General features: G+C 36.2%; 1 protein-coding gene across 1 annotated transcript in view; it reads left to right on the top strand.

The window, feature by feature from the left end:
• Window positions 1–13674, top strand: part of LOC129247416 (sodium/potassium-transporting ATPase subunit beta-1) — an 87093-nt gene that overhangs the window by 65313 nt on the left and 8106 nt on the right. The gene's annotated exons all lie outside the window — the stretch shown is intronic.

The following is a 13674-nucleotide window of genomic DNA, read 5'->3' as shown; positions in this document are numbered from 1 at the left end:
TGACCCAGAAAACCATTTCCAAACGTTTGAAAGACATGGGCATGATTTTAAAGGTCGGAAGATGGGTGCCGCATGAACTGACTTGATGACAACCGCCACATCGAACAAGAGCGACCCGGGAATTGGTGGAGACGTACGATTGGGAACCGCTGATGCATGCGGCTTACTCACCAGACTTGGCGCCTTCCGATTATCATTTGTCTGCATCGATGGACCATGCACTTTCCGAGCAGCGCTTTAATTCTCACGAAGAAGCCAAAAAATGGCTCGATGATTGGTTTGCGGCCAAGACGGCTAATTTTTTTGGCGCGGCACCCACAAATTGCCTGAGAGATGGGAAAAATGTGTCGCTAGCGATGGCTATTATTTTCAAGGTTAAATTTGTAACCCTTTTTTGTTAATAAACGTTTGAAATTGAAAACAAAGTCTCATTTCATAGGTATACACCTGTATAATAATAATTATAATAAAATTCGTAACAAAAAACGCTTTAACCTTACTCAATATTATTAATATTTATTTATCAAATAGTTATAACAAAAATGGTTAAATAAATATAAGCGAAAAGTACTAGCTGTCAGGGCGTACCACTCGAGTTCTACCTTGTAGACTCTCATATCTTTACTATTGATACATTGTCTTATCATTTTATGATTCAAACATTCTAATTATTGCACACAACTTTTATTAGCTTAACAAAATATTCTACGCCAAAATCTGCTTTATGACTATAATAGTTATAATTAAAAAAATGTTTGTTATTATACTTTTCCTTATTAGTATTGCACTCGTATATATATGCATATGTCTATAGTTGCATATATTACGCTTGGAGCAACAGATAGCGGCTTCTAAATAGGAAAACGCTGTTTTAAGGTTAGTTGATTTATGGATGGTGGGAAGAAGGGGTTTTAGAGACACATACAGTGGTTCAACAAAAAACTCTGATATACTTAGCATCCGGCTTCAATTCCAAAATTTTTGTTAGAAATGCAAGTTAAATATTTTTTTTTATATTTTTCTATTGGGTATTCAAATAGGATTTTAAAAATAGTAATAATAATTTATAAATCCATTACCTCCTTGTTATAAAAAATTTATCAGGCGGCATTCGAAAATTGATGTAAAAAAAGAAGTCGGTCAGCTGGCATTATTGCGATTGCTTGGCACTTTAAAAGAGGAATCACACAATTAATTTACTCTCGGTAGAACAGTGCAAAGATGTTATTCCACAAATGAAGGGCCTACAGTTTTAAGCCGACTCCAAATGGCAGATGATTTTTTTATGTTAGCTTCTTCATGGCAGAAATACATTCGGAGGTTTGCCTTGCTTACCGAGGGGCGATTGCTATTAGAAAAAACTTTTTCTTCATTTTGCTCTTTCACCGAGATTCAAACCTACGTTGTCTCTGAACTCCGAATGGTCGTCACGCACCAAACCATTCGGCTACGGCGGCCGAACCTTTTAAAAGAACACAATCCGTGGAAAATAAGAGGACATGCAGACGTCCAAAACTGTTTTCGGATGTAGATGAATGGTGGATAGTGCAACAAATTAAGAAAAATCCAAATTTGAGCACTCCTAAGCTCCCAATAGAAATCGCCCAACATCTTAATATTAACTGCAACCCCGAAAGTGTACGTATAGTGTTGCGAAAGAATAATTATAATGGAAGAATGGCACGAAAAAGCCTTTCATAAACGAGATTAACCGACACAAGAGCATAAAATTCGCACAGCCTCATGGGGATAAGGATTTCGAGTTCTGGACGTTTTATTTGCAGATGAAAGCAAGTTGAACATATTTAAGTCAAATGGGCACTCACATGTGGAGAGAATACCAGATGAAGATTTGCTGGAAAAAAATTTGCGTCCGACAGTTAAACATGTGGGTGGGTCGCTAATGGTTTTTGGAGTTATATGTCCGCTGCTGGTACTGGAAATTTGTGCTTCATTAACGGCAATATGGACCAGAAACAATATCTAACAATTACGAAAGAAAATTTGGTCCAAAATGCTAAAAAGTAGAGAATTAAGGACAATTTCCAGTACGATCAAGACAACGATCCCAAGCATAAAGCACTTGATGTCCATCTATGGCTTATGTACAACTGCCCCAAAGTACTTGAAACACCTCCAGAATCTCCAGACAACACATCTTGCACATCTGAGGGCTCATTTGGAAAAACACACTGAAAATGCAGATTATTAAAAACAAGAAAAACCTAGAAGACGCTATTAACGAAGAATGGGGGAAAATATATACTTTAACATGCAAGAGGCTGGTCGAGTCCATGCCAAGAAGACTGAATGCTGTGAAAAAAATTATAGCTAAAAGAATAAATATTAAATATATTGTTTTTTTGTTAAGGGGGAACGCCACTGTGAAAATTCAAAAAATCCGATTTTTTTTTTTTTTGCATAAATTGTTAGTATAACTACTCAAGAAAATGTGGTAAAAACTTTAAAGCGAAATTCGCTTTATTCCCGGCTCTATGTGCACTTAAGTGAGCGCCCGTCAGTTCAGCCCCGCAGCGCTTACGACAGGATGCTTTATTTCAAACGCGTTTTTCTCGAAACGAATTTATTTGATATGGTGGCAACGATTTCTCGAAGACTAATTAACCGATTTTAATTTTCTTTATTTCAAAAGTTTTGTTATCGCATTGGCTATCGTTAACGTAGCCGATTTTCAAAATTGTGAAAATAGATAACTATCTTTTTGGGCCTGTTGAAAATCAAAAAAATGGTGAAAAACACACATCGAAATTCAAATCACCGCCATTTTGTCAAAAAAAGAAAAAGGCTACGTACAACGATAGCCATTATTGCGTAGATTAATAACATTTTTGGGTTTTTGATTTCAGATGATTATTCATTGCTGTATCGTTGCCACCAGATGACGTCATTTTTTTTAACTCGTTACGCTTATTTACATAAATTTGTAAATTTTCAATTAAAAAAAAAAATGTACATCATCATAGTTTAATACATATATATTGTAATAAATTGCCTTTTGTCCTATCCTCGAATAATCATTCTTAAAAAAATAAATAAAAAAAAAGAAAACTTTAAGAAATATTTTGCAGAAAAAGTAATTACAAATACCATCACTTAGACATCACAACAATTGTCCGCGGAACAATCAATTTAGCATTTCAAGCGTTGCTCTTGGGATCAACGCGAGAACGAGCTCGTAATTACAAATTCATGGTTTTCGCAATGAATTCCTTCATTTCCAATATGACCACACTTCTGCTTTCATTTGCGCAACACTTTAAACACATTTTCAAAGAAAAATCATTAAATTGCAAAATTTCTAATCAAAATTACAATGCAATTAATTCAATAGCACAACACTAACAGCTGATAGCCTGCAACAAGTAGTTGTATTGGCGCTGTCAACTAAGCGATAATTCTGCTAGCGTGCCAATGATGCGCAGGAACACATTGCATAGACACATGTTGCAGAGACACATGCTGCCCACACACATGTTGTTCGCAACATTGAAGTGAAATCGAAGCCTATTCAAAGGGGAAATATGTCAATCAAAAGAGGAAAAATAATTGGAAAATGGAAAAAAATATTAAATATACTTTAAGATCAAATAGAACCGCCTAAAGTTAATAATTAAATTTAATGATGCGAATGAGTGTGTGGATGATTGTATATACATATAATATAATAGTTTGACAAAGAGTTCGCAAACACAGCTGTTTCCCGAATTCTTATCGCTGTGAATATATGTATGTTGATGTATGCATAAAATATATGTTTATTTGCGGGCAATAAAATTTTAATTGTTGTTAAATATTATGTCTTGGCGCTAGTAAAAGGGGCTTAATTAAATTCAGACATGCTTTTAGGGCTCCAATTTGACATAACTGAAAATTTCAAATGTACTTACAGACATACTATATATAAATATTTATACCTTCTTCCACTAGTGCTCGAGGGCTTTATACATTTTTTGTGGTCATGGTTGTTTGTAATAGCTCCATGAAGAGCTTCGGAATATCAAAGGGAATTATTGTACCCATCATCAGCTCTCCTGTGAAAGTTCGAGTAAAAATTGAGATTTTTTAATAAAACTTACCTACCGAAGGTATTTCCTATTTTGATCTCAAGTGTAGCATTGATTTTATTCTTGCTTGAATTCAACATTGAACAGCAACCACGTTTACCTCCCACGTAAAATCACAAAAAATTAATTACCTTCTGGGGGGCTGTTAGTTCTTCTCTGCATAGATGCGTGTCTTAACCGGAATAATACCCAATGATAATGTAAGGATCATTATTATAATTGTGACATTTCACTCGAGGTCAGCATGCAAGTAGGCGACACGTCCTTAGTGACCCAAAAAGTATTGAAATTTCAACAATATTCAACTTGACTGCAGGCTTACTTTCTGAGCCCAGATGCGCCATTCGACTACCAAAGCAGCAGAGGCCACGGGAATGCTAAGCCGATTAATGGCAAACATCGGTGGGTACCCACTGAGCAAAAGAAAGCAAATCGTGGCCGCCACAAGCTCAATTCTTCTGTACGGTAGCGAAGTATGAAAAGATGCGCTAAACTGCAAAACTGAGCGCAAGGCAGTGGAGGCTATGCAACGAACAGCGGCACACAGAGTTGTCTCAGCCAACCGCACTGCCTCTGGCACTTCAGTCTTTAGAATCAGAGGAGAGATACCCATCGACCTCATGGGCGCAGAATGAAGGGATGCGGAATGAATGGGCACCAAGTAGAAACACGTCTTTACTAGCTTCGCGAAACGGTGATGCCAAACCATGCTGCGATGGCAAAGCCGATGGGGCACTACATCGAGTGGCAGATGGACGACGTAGCTGATTTCTACAATAGGTGAATGGGTTCAAAGAAACTTCGGGGAAGTGAATTACTTAATAACTCAGTTCCTCTCGGGCCACGGATACTACCGAAGATACCTATACCACATTTGCAAGGTAGGCGATCCCAAGTGCATGTACTACGAATGGCCGAGCGATGACGCTGAACACACGTTTTTTAGTTGTAACAGATGGCTCTCGAAAAGGGATACTCTGTGGAAGCAGATTGATGACGTCGCGTCGAGCAACATAAACAGCAAAATTCTCGAACGTGAGAACAGCTGTGCATTTGGAACGCGATAAAGAAATACATAAAGAACGTACTACGGAAAAAAATAGACCTCTACACAATGTAACAAAGCCTCACAGACAGAGACACAAGAAGACGAACCTATAGCATGAAAGCCGGTTACAAATACGGTGGCCTCAGAAGTGGGTGAATAGAATTGGTCACTTATGGATGCTGTTCTAGGCCCTGCCGATGTAATGTAGAAAGTAGTCCCGGATGACTCCCCAGAAGTAGAGAAGGGATTGTTTTAGTGGCCACACCACTCAACGCAGTAGACGACACGTAAGTTCAAAGGCATTTTCAGCCCTACCTCACCCACCAAAACAAAAAAAAAGCAGACGCTGGGTATATAAACTTCGATATCACGCAAACTTAGACTTGTTTTTAAGTTAATTAGCGCTCAAATAAAGTATATTTATACTAAACTAAAATAAAAATTGTTTGTGTTTTTCTTGAGGTTCACATTTTTTTCACTAATACCACCTTTTATTGCGCATTCGGAAGCTTCTAAGTTTGTATAAAATTATAAAATTTAATTAGCAAACGAATAAAGGCATTTCTATTTCTTATTTGCACAAAATTCAGCAATAATTTTTCTTACACTAACACAGCTAAAAATATTTCTTACTATTCAAATAAGTGAAAATTAAATATAATGTAATTTATATGTGACTGGCACCTCGTCAACGAAAATACGTAAGTAATTAGGAAAATGCGCAATAAATTGACACAGACCGGCTAGAAAAAAAATAATTTATAAGATTAATTATTTTCATCTGTCCGCTCTCAAACTAGTAAAACTAGAAACTTAGAGACTGAGAACGGCTGCAAGTCTAGAAAACTGAGCGTTCCCCTAATCGCGATGTGTTTGGTGTTGTTTTTGTAGCTTCAACGTTCCCCATATACATACGGGGAATGCTGTTGGAATAACAGTCCTTAGCCAGACATATATCCGGGTCATTCCGGTAATCGACTGTCATGGGAACGCCCCGCTGTCTTCATTCATACCTGTAGCTTTGCTGGTGTCGCACGCGGAGCCTCATGCTTGATGATTGATGGCACGAGACTCCTCTAGGAATTCTCTGTGGATATCTAAATATTTTCCGCATCAGAATAGACTTTTAATTTGGCAAGACTGGCGTTAGATTCTTACAGTTAGCTCCTTTCCTTGTCGTTGACGGGTGCTGCTTCTCATCCGATTTTATAGCTTGAAAACCACATAAAAGAAAAAAATGTTACTGGTTTTCTTCATACACATGGACAGTTTTTACGTCGGAATTGGTTTGTGGTGTTCTCGATTTTTGCTGCCTCACATTTTTGTGCATTGGGCGCCGTTGGCATTGCGAAAGCTGTTTTCACTTTTAAAGGAATTTTAATTAAATTAATAAATGAGTTTGAAAATATATCAAAATTCTTAAATTACCAACACACATAGCCACATATGCATGTAAATACTTTTAGTATAGGCAAAATATGTACTTAGCCTGCCAGCATTTTTATAAGCATATATGTATGTATGTATATGCTCGTAAATACAGTGAGTGAGACTGAAACACGCACATTTTTTTTGTGTGGCAATATTCGGCATTTTTCCTTTATTTAAGTAAATTTTTATTTGAATTGTTATGAAGATATATTAGTAAGAATAAAAGGACGACTTTTTTTAATAAAAAAATGTATAACATTTTCCTTAGCATTTTTTTGTTTTTTACATTTAAATTAATTTGTTTAATTTATTTAAATAAAATTTAAAAATTTCATCAAAATTAAAAAAAAACAAAATTATCAGATTCTGTACCTCTTTTTTATTTTCTGGGCTTGCAGTTTTATAGTCGAGTAGAATTTAAATCCAATTTAGTTTATTTAAATGAAATTTCACCAAAAAAATAATTAATCAGATTTTGTAGAGCGTTTTTTTTTTGGATATGCAGTTTTATAGTAAAGTAGAATTTAAATCCCATTTAATTTATTTCAGTAAAATTTAAAAATTTCACCAAAATTAAAAAAAAAAAAATTAATCAGCTTGTTTTTTGGCGTGCAGTTTTATGATACTGTAGATTTTAAGTCCAATTTAATTTAATTAAATAAAATTTAAAAAATTTCATCACAATTTCAAAAATTTAACCAAAATTTTTTTGGGCAGGCAGTTTACGGTCCAGTAGAATTTGAGCCTTATTTAATTTATTTAAATAAAATTTAGAAAATTACCTCAAAATTAAAAAAATAAAATTAATCAGTTTTTGTAACTATTTTTTGTTTTTTGGCATTAATTTTTTTTAGTCTAATCCAATTTAATTTATTTAAAAAAAAATTTAGAAATTTACCTCAAAATTAAAAAAAAAAATTTATCAAATTTTATAGTCTGTTGCTTTTTTTTGCATGCAGTAGCCCAATATATGTAGTTTAAATCCAATTGAATTATTGTATAAAAAAAATTTAAAATTTCAACAAAATTTAAAAAATTTTTGGGGCATGCAGTTTTAAAGTCCAGTAGAATTTAAGCCTTATTTAATTTATTTTAATAAAATTTAGAAAATTTCATCAAAATTAATAACAAAACTAATCAGATTTTGTAGCTATTTTTTGTTTTAGTCCAGTAGAGTTTCAATCCAATTGAATTTCTTAAAAAAAATATTAACAATTTCTTCAAAATTTAGAAAAATTGCGATAAGATTTAAAAAAAAAAAATTTCTGTATGCAGTTTTATAGTCCACTAAATTTTAGTGGAAAAAAAAATCGCCAATTCATACTACGGCCGAAATATGCAAGATCCTCAGTGAATACTCGATCCTCATAACTTCTAAGCTGTCAACTCCAATGACAAAACAGCGTATGAAGCAGCTCAAACGGTGGCCAAACCAAGACAAATGGCCAAGAAGGTTCTACTGTGTATTTGGTGGGGCTTGAAAGGAATCATTTATTTTTATATTATTTATATTTTATTTAACACTAAATTCAGATCTCTACTGTCAACAACTGGACCGTTTGCGGTTAGCGATTGACCACAAACGGCCAGAATTTGCCAACAGAAGAGGTGTTGTGCTCCATCAGGGCAACTCAAGGTCACACATGTCTGAAGAGGCTTGTCAAAAATTACGAGAGCTGGGATGTTGGGATGTTTTAATGCAGCCACCATATACAAATTTATTACGGGAGTTTTTTCGCAAGAAAACCAAGAAACAAGACTTCTAAGAGAGAGGCATTATAAAGCAACCTTTAAAATGACAAGAAATTATACAACAAATTGGTGCATATTTGACCGAAATCAGTTAATTTGAAACATCTTGAATAAAGTTTTGAATTTTACGCAAAAATAAAGGATTTTTTTCCCCACACCTAATATTAAAAAAAAAATATTAAGATTAATAAAATTTTTAGGAATTATTTTTTATAATTTTTTTAAATAAATATCGTTTTTTAATAATAGTTTGGTGTTTTTATTTAAGCTTCTTATATAGGCATATAACCCATATTTAAAAAAAATTAAAAAAAGTAAGCATTAGAAAAAAAGTGTGTATGATTTTTAGCGACCCTCACTGTACCTATGTATAGATATTTGTATTTTGTATAAGTATACACGTGTATGCGGTTAAATAATTTGCGATCAGTTTGCCACTGCCACGCTGTGAATATTAAGTGACTATTGATTCATGGCACGTTTGCTGCCAACGGCACATTGTTGCGATTTTCACTAGTAAACTTTTAATTTATGTACTCTACTACTAGGCTACGGAGTAGCAGCAGTGCCTCACAGTGCTGACTTACAGTTGTAAAAATTATTGGTATTTATTTAAATAAATATATGTGAATGTCACTTAGAAATATAGAAACTCAAATATTTATTTATTTAATTACTTACCTGTTTAAGTGGAAACGTAGGCCCTCACTTACGTCAAATAGTAGCGAAATTCTAACTGATATTTCGGTTGTGCTTATTTTAGTAATTATATGTACCGCTTTACATACCTGAAATCCTTATATCTCACTACAAAGCCAAGTATTTATCAGCGCTTTTGAGTTCCTAACCGTCAAACGCACATCTAGCGGCCTTCGCCATGCTCCAAAAGGTAATTGTTGCTGTAGACGACAATGGCGCTCAATTGTGCGATTTTTCGCTATGAATATTTTATCTTTTCCAACTAAATAGCTACGTAGTTTACTAAGCTACTTCTGTGTAATAATACAAATCTAGAACTATGTACATAAATATGTAAATGCGAATGCCTACATCTTCAAGGCGCGTGCACAGGAAATATTTAGTTACGTATACGCCAACGCCTACACGCATTTTACTTTTATTTTGCTCTATAGAAATATTTGCGCCCAAAAACCTCAATCCCATGACTTTGATTAGTAATATGGGGGCTATAAAAAGGTACTTTAACAGCGATAGTGGTACACACACTGACACATACACATGCAAAGCTGCATATCGGGTGTTTCTTTTTAGCGGCGTGAGAATTATCGATATCGATAACTATGGTTTGACAGCTATAAACGGAAAACTGTGTTGGCATTTCTGTTCAGTAAGGTTTGGCAAATCATTATGGATCCTTAAACGCCAGGAAAATGCTTCTCAATTTGGAAATTCCCTTTGCAAAAAAAAACAATCTTTTCACGAAGTGTTGAAAAAGACGCCGAAATCTCGATTGGTTGTCGTTCTCAAGTTTATGGTTGTTGTTGTAGCAGTTTTCTAAACTCTGCCAGTGCGGTGACTACCTTTGCGTCTAACTGATCTAACGGTAAGTCCAGAAAACGTGTTGTTTCAACAGGTTGGGTTCAGAGAGACAGAGGTGCTAGGTGAGTAGGTTTGATGGGGCGTGCGAATAACTGGCTAGTGTCGCGTCGGATTCGATTTTGTATAGGTAGGAGTTGAGCCAAAATTTCGCGGATCTCGGATCTGAAGCTCTGGAGCTGCAACTTAGATAACAGCGATCGGTGATCGGGAGTTTATCTATATACTGTCCGGTCCAATAGTTGTAGTTGTGCTCAACTTGTTGGCCTTTGTAATGCGATTACATGACAAATTTTACGTGAGAAATTGGGCTTCTCTTCTTCTTAATTGGCGCTTTAACCGCTTACGCGATTTTGGCCGAGTTTAACAAAGCGCGCCAGTCGTTTCTTTCTCGTGCTAACCGGCGCCAATTGGACACATCAAGTAAAGCCAAGTCCTTCTCCACCTGATCTTTCCAACGCAGTGGAGGCCTTCCTCTTCCTCTGCTACCACCAGCTGGTACCGCATCGAATACTTTCTAAGCCGGAGCGTTTGTTTCCATTCGGACGATATGACCCAGCCAACGTAGCCGCTGAATCTTTATTCGCTGCGCTATGTCTATGTCGTCGTAAAGCTCATACAGCTCATCGTTCCAACGTCTGCGATATTCGCCGTTGCCAACGTGCAAAGGTCCAAAAATCTTACGCAGAATCTTACTCTCGAACACTCCAAGCGTCGCTTCATCTGATGTTGCCATCGTCCAAGCTTTTGCGCCATACGTTGGGATGGGCATGATGAGAGTCTTGCATAGTGTTAGTTTTGTTCGTCGAGAGAGGACTTTACTGCTCAGTTGCCTACTTAGTCCAAAGTGGCACTTGTTGACAAGAGAGATTCTACGTTGGATTTCAAGGCTGACATTGTTATCGGTGTTAATGCTTGTTCCTAAATACACGAAGTCTTTTAAATTGTGCTTATGTGCCTATAAAATATAGCTCATGCATTTGAAGCCAAATGATTGTATTATTCAAGTTTCTTGAGAAAAGCAGGAAAAAGTGAGCATCAAAAAATAGATGCCATGCAATTATTTACCAGCTCAAACCACACAAAAAATGTATTCCCCCAATATTTCTCTTTTGTATTATCATTTTAGGTGCTCAAGCCCTTAAAGAAACACCCTGTATTTGCATGTGCATTAAATTATTCATTGACATTTTATTGCATTTACTAAGTTATGACTTTATAAAGCATTTCAACAAACTGTCAAGTATTATGAATACTTAGCTTTTCGTCTCGTAGCAAACACCTCACTTGCGATTACCAGTAATTCGCTTCCACTGTGCACTCGAGAAATTGCAAGTATTTACGTAGTGCTGGCACAAAAACAAAAAAGCAGAACAAAAAACTAGAAACTAAGCTGAGTTGAAGTTGAATGTTTATTGTCATTGCAAGTGACGCCTATTGAACTGAATGCACACAAGGAAAATATTCATATCTATGTACGTGACAAATGTTTTTTAAATAAGTAATTTTAAATGCGTAAAAATGCGATTTTTTTTAAATGCAGTAGTAAACTTGAACGATCATTCGCTTATACAAAAAAGGTAGAATAAAGTGTTCGGCGAAAGAGAAAATTCGTGTCACTTTGAAAAATGCAGTTCCAAGAAACACACATTCCAAGTTTGCTCATAGTCAACGCGCACCGAGATGAATGCACTCACGGGCTGTAGTTCTTCTAAGATTATTTCATTTAAAAATCCTTACTCGGTATGCTGGAAAATTACCAGTGTAAACTAGTTAGTTATTCCAAAAACAATTGAATTTTTTTGAGATTGTAAAGGCATTTCCCTCTTAATAAGAACTACGTGTATATTTCACCTTAAAGGGCGCAACTCCTGCTTAAAAAAATTAAATAAAAATAGCTAATAATAATAGCTTTACTCAATCATAAGCAATTAGAAGAAAATAAGAGAGTTGTCGAGGATGAGTACGTTAAACATATATCCATCACTCTTAGTTTTGAAGACGGAACAAGACATGGAACTAACTTTGGAAGCACAGAGATATACTTATAAAATTGGATTTTCAGCTATTAGTCTATAAATGTCGCTAGGAGTATTTTTAAACCTTCCAAAATATTTTTTTTTCTTTGTCTGTCATCTGTCAACAATATTCAGTACATTGTTTGTTACATTTCATACAGCAATGCATTTTTGTCGCCCTTAAAAATGTCGAATTTCGTGCCTACAAACTATGATTTGCGGACATCGTGAAACCATTTGTGAAATGCTGCTCTCCTGTTCAAAAGAAGGTATTTTTTGCATCGAATCGTTATGGGTGATGAAAAATGGATCCCAAGCGTAAACGATCGTATGGTCCGCCCGCCACAAGCCAAAAAAACAGCCAAACTAAATCGCTTCGGCCGCAAGGCAATGCTGTGGTATGATTTGGTACGAGCTATTAAAACCAGGTGAAATAGTTGACGGTGCACAGTACCAACGACAATTGACCGATTTGAACAGCGCTATACACCGCAAACGCCCAGAATACGCCGATCGGCGTTACAAAGTAATTTTTCTTGATGACAATGCACCGCCACATCGAACAATAGTGAACCGAGAATTGGTGGATACGTACGATTGGGAACCGCTGATGCATGCGGTTTACTCACCAGACTTGGCGCCTTCCGATTATCATTTGTTTGCATCGATGGACCACGCACTTTCCGGGCATCACTTCAATTCTCACGAAGAAGCCAAAAAAGGGCCCGATGATTGGTTTGGGGCCAAAGACGGCCAATTTTTTTGGCGCGGCATCTACAAATTGCCTGAGAGATGAGAAAAATGTGTAGCTAGCGAAAGCTATTTTTTTGAAGATTAAATTTGTAACCATTTTTTGTTAATAAACGTTTGAAATTGAAAAAAAGTCTCATTTCATAGGTATATATCGGAAGCGTCGATCTCCTACAAGATTACTAAAATAATGCAACGAACTTGCAACACAAAAACAACCAACTTCACTTTATGACTCTCAAGAAAGAGAACTGTTCTTAAATCAGCAACTTTGCCATGTATGTAGGCATCCTTTTATATTCAAGCAAGCTCTAGATCAGGTCGGTCTATATCGCGCTGGCCAACAGTAAATGGACCACGGAGCCCATTTGTGGCATAACTAAACAGGTCTGGCCTGGAAGGTATGCACACAGAACTAGATCCCTCATCAATCTAGGTCGGCCTTCCATTGCTATAGTGGGCACTGCCTAATGGGAAGGCATGGGAAGCGCATAGAGTTTCCCTCTAATGACTCGCTGTCTAAACTCTTAATTCTTGAGATGCCTGGCAAACTTGGAATTTCCAAACATGCACAGAGAGGCATAATGATTTTGGCACATCAGGAATGAGAGAGGAGGACTTGTGTTCATACAAATGGTCAATCTTAATGGGCCTGCAGACCTAAGTGGCCCCCTTTTCATGCTCATGGAGAGTAGCCATCACCTTAACTTAACCTAACCTTCTCTAACCGAGAACTCAAAAAAAATTAAAATAAATAAATTATTAGCGCGTACACTTCTGTTTGGCGTTTGGTTCAACTTATCTCCTTATTTGTTGCGTGCGCCTTGATGTTGTTCCACAAATGGATGGGCCCACAGTTTTAAGCCGACATCGAACGGCAAATGGTTTGGTTTGAGGAGTTTTTTCGTGGCAGAAATTCACTCGGAGGTTTGCCGTTAACTACCGAGCGACAAGCGCCATTAGACATAACTTTTTCTATTATTTTGTTGTTTCATGCTCAGAGATTTGAACCTACATAGGCACTGCCGAATGG

Source organism: Anastrepha obliqua, chromosome 5, assembly GCF_027943255.1.
Source record: "Anastrepha obliqua isolate idAnaObli1 chromosome 5, idAnaObli1_1.0, whole genome shotgun sequence".
Lineage (NCBI taxonomy): Eukaryota > Metazoa > Arthropoda > Insecta > Diptera > Tephritidae > Anastrepha > Anastrepha obliqua.
Note: the sequence above shows the minus strand (reverse complement) of the source record. Positions and strands in the feature narration are given on the sequence as shown.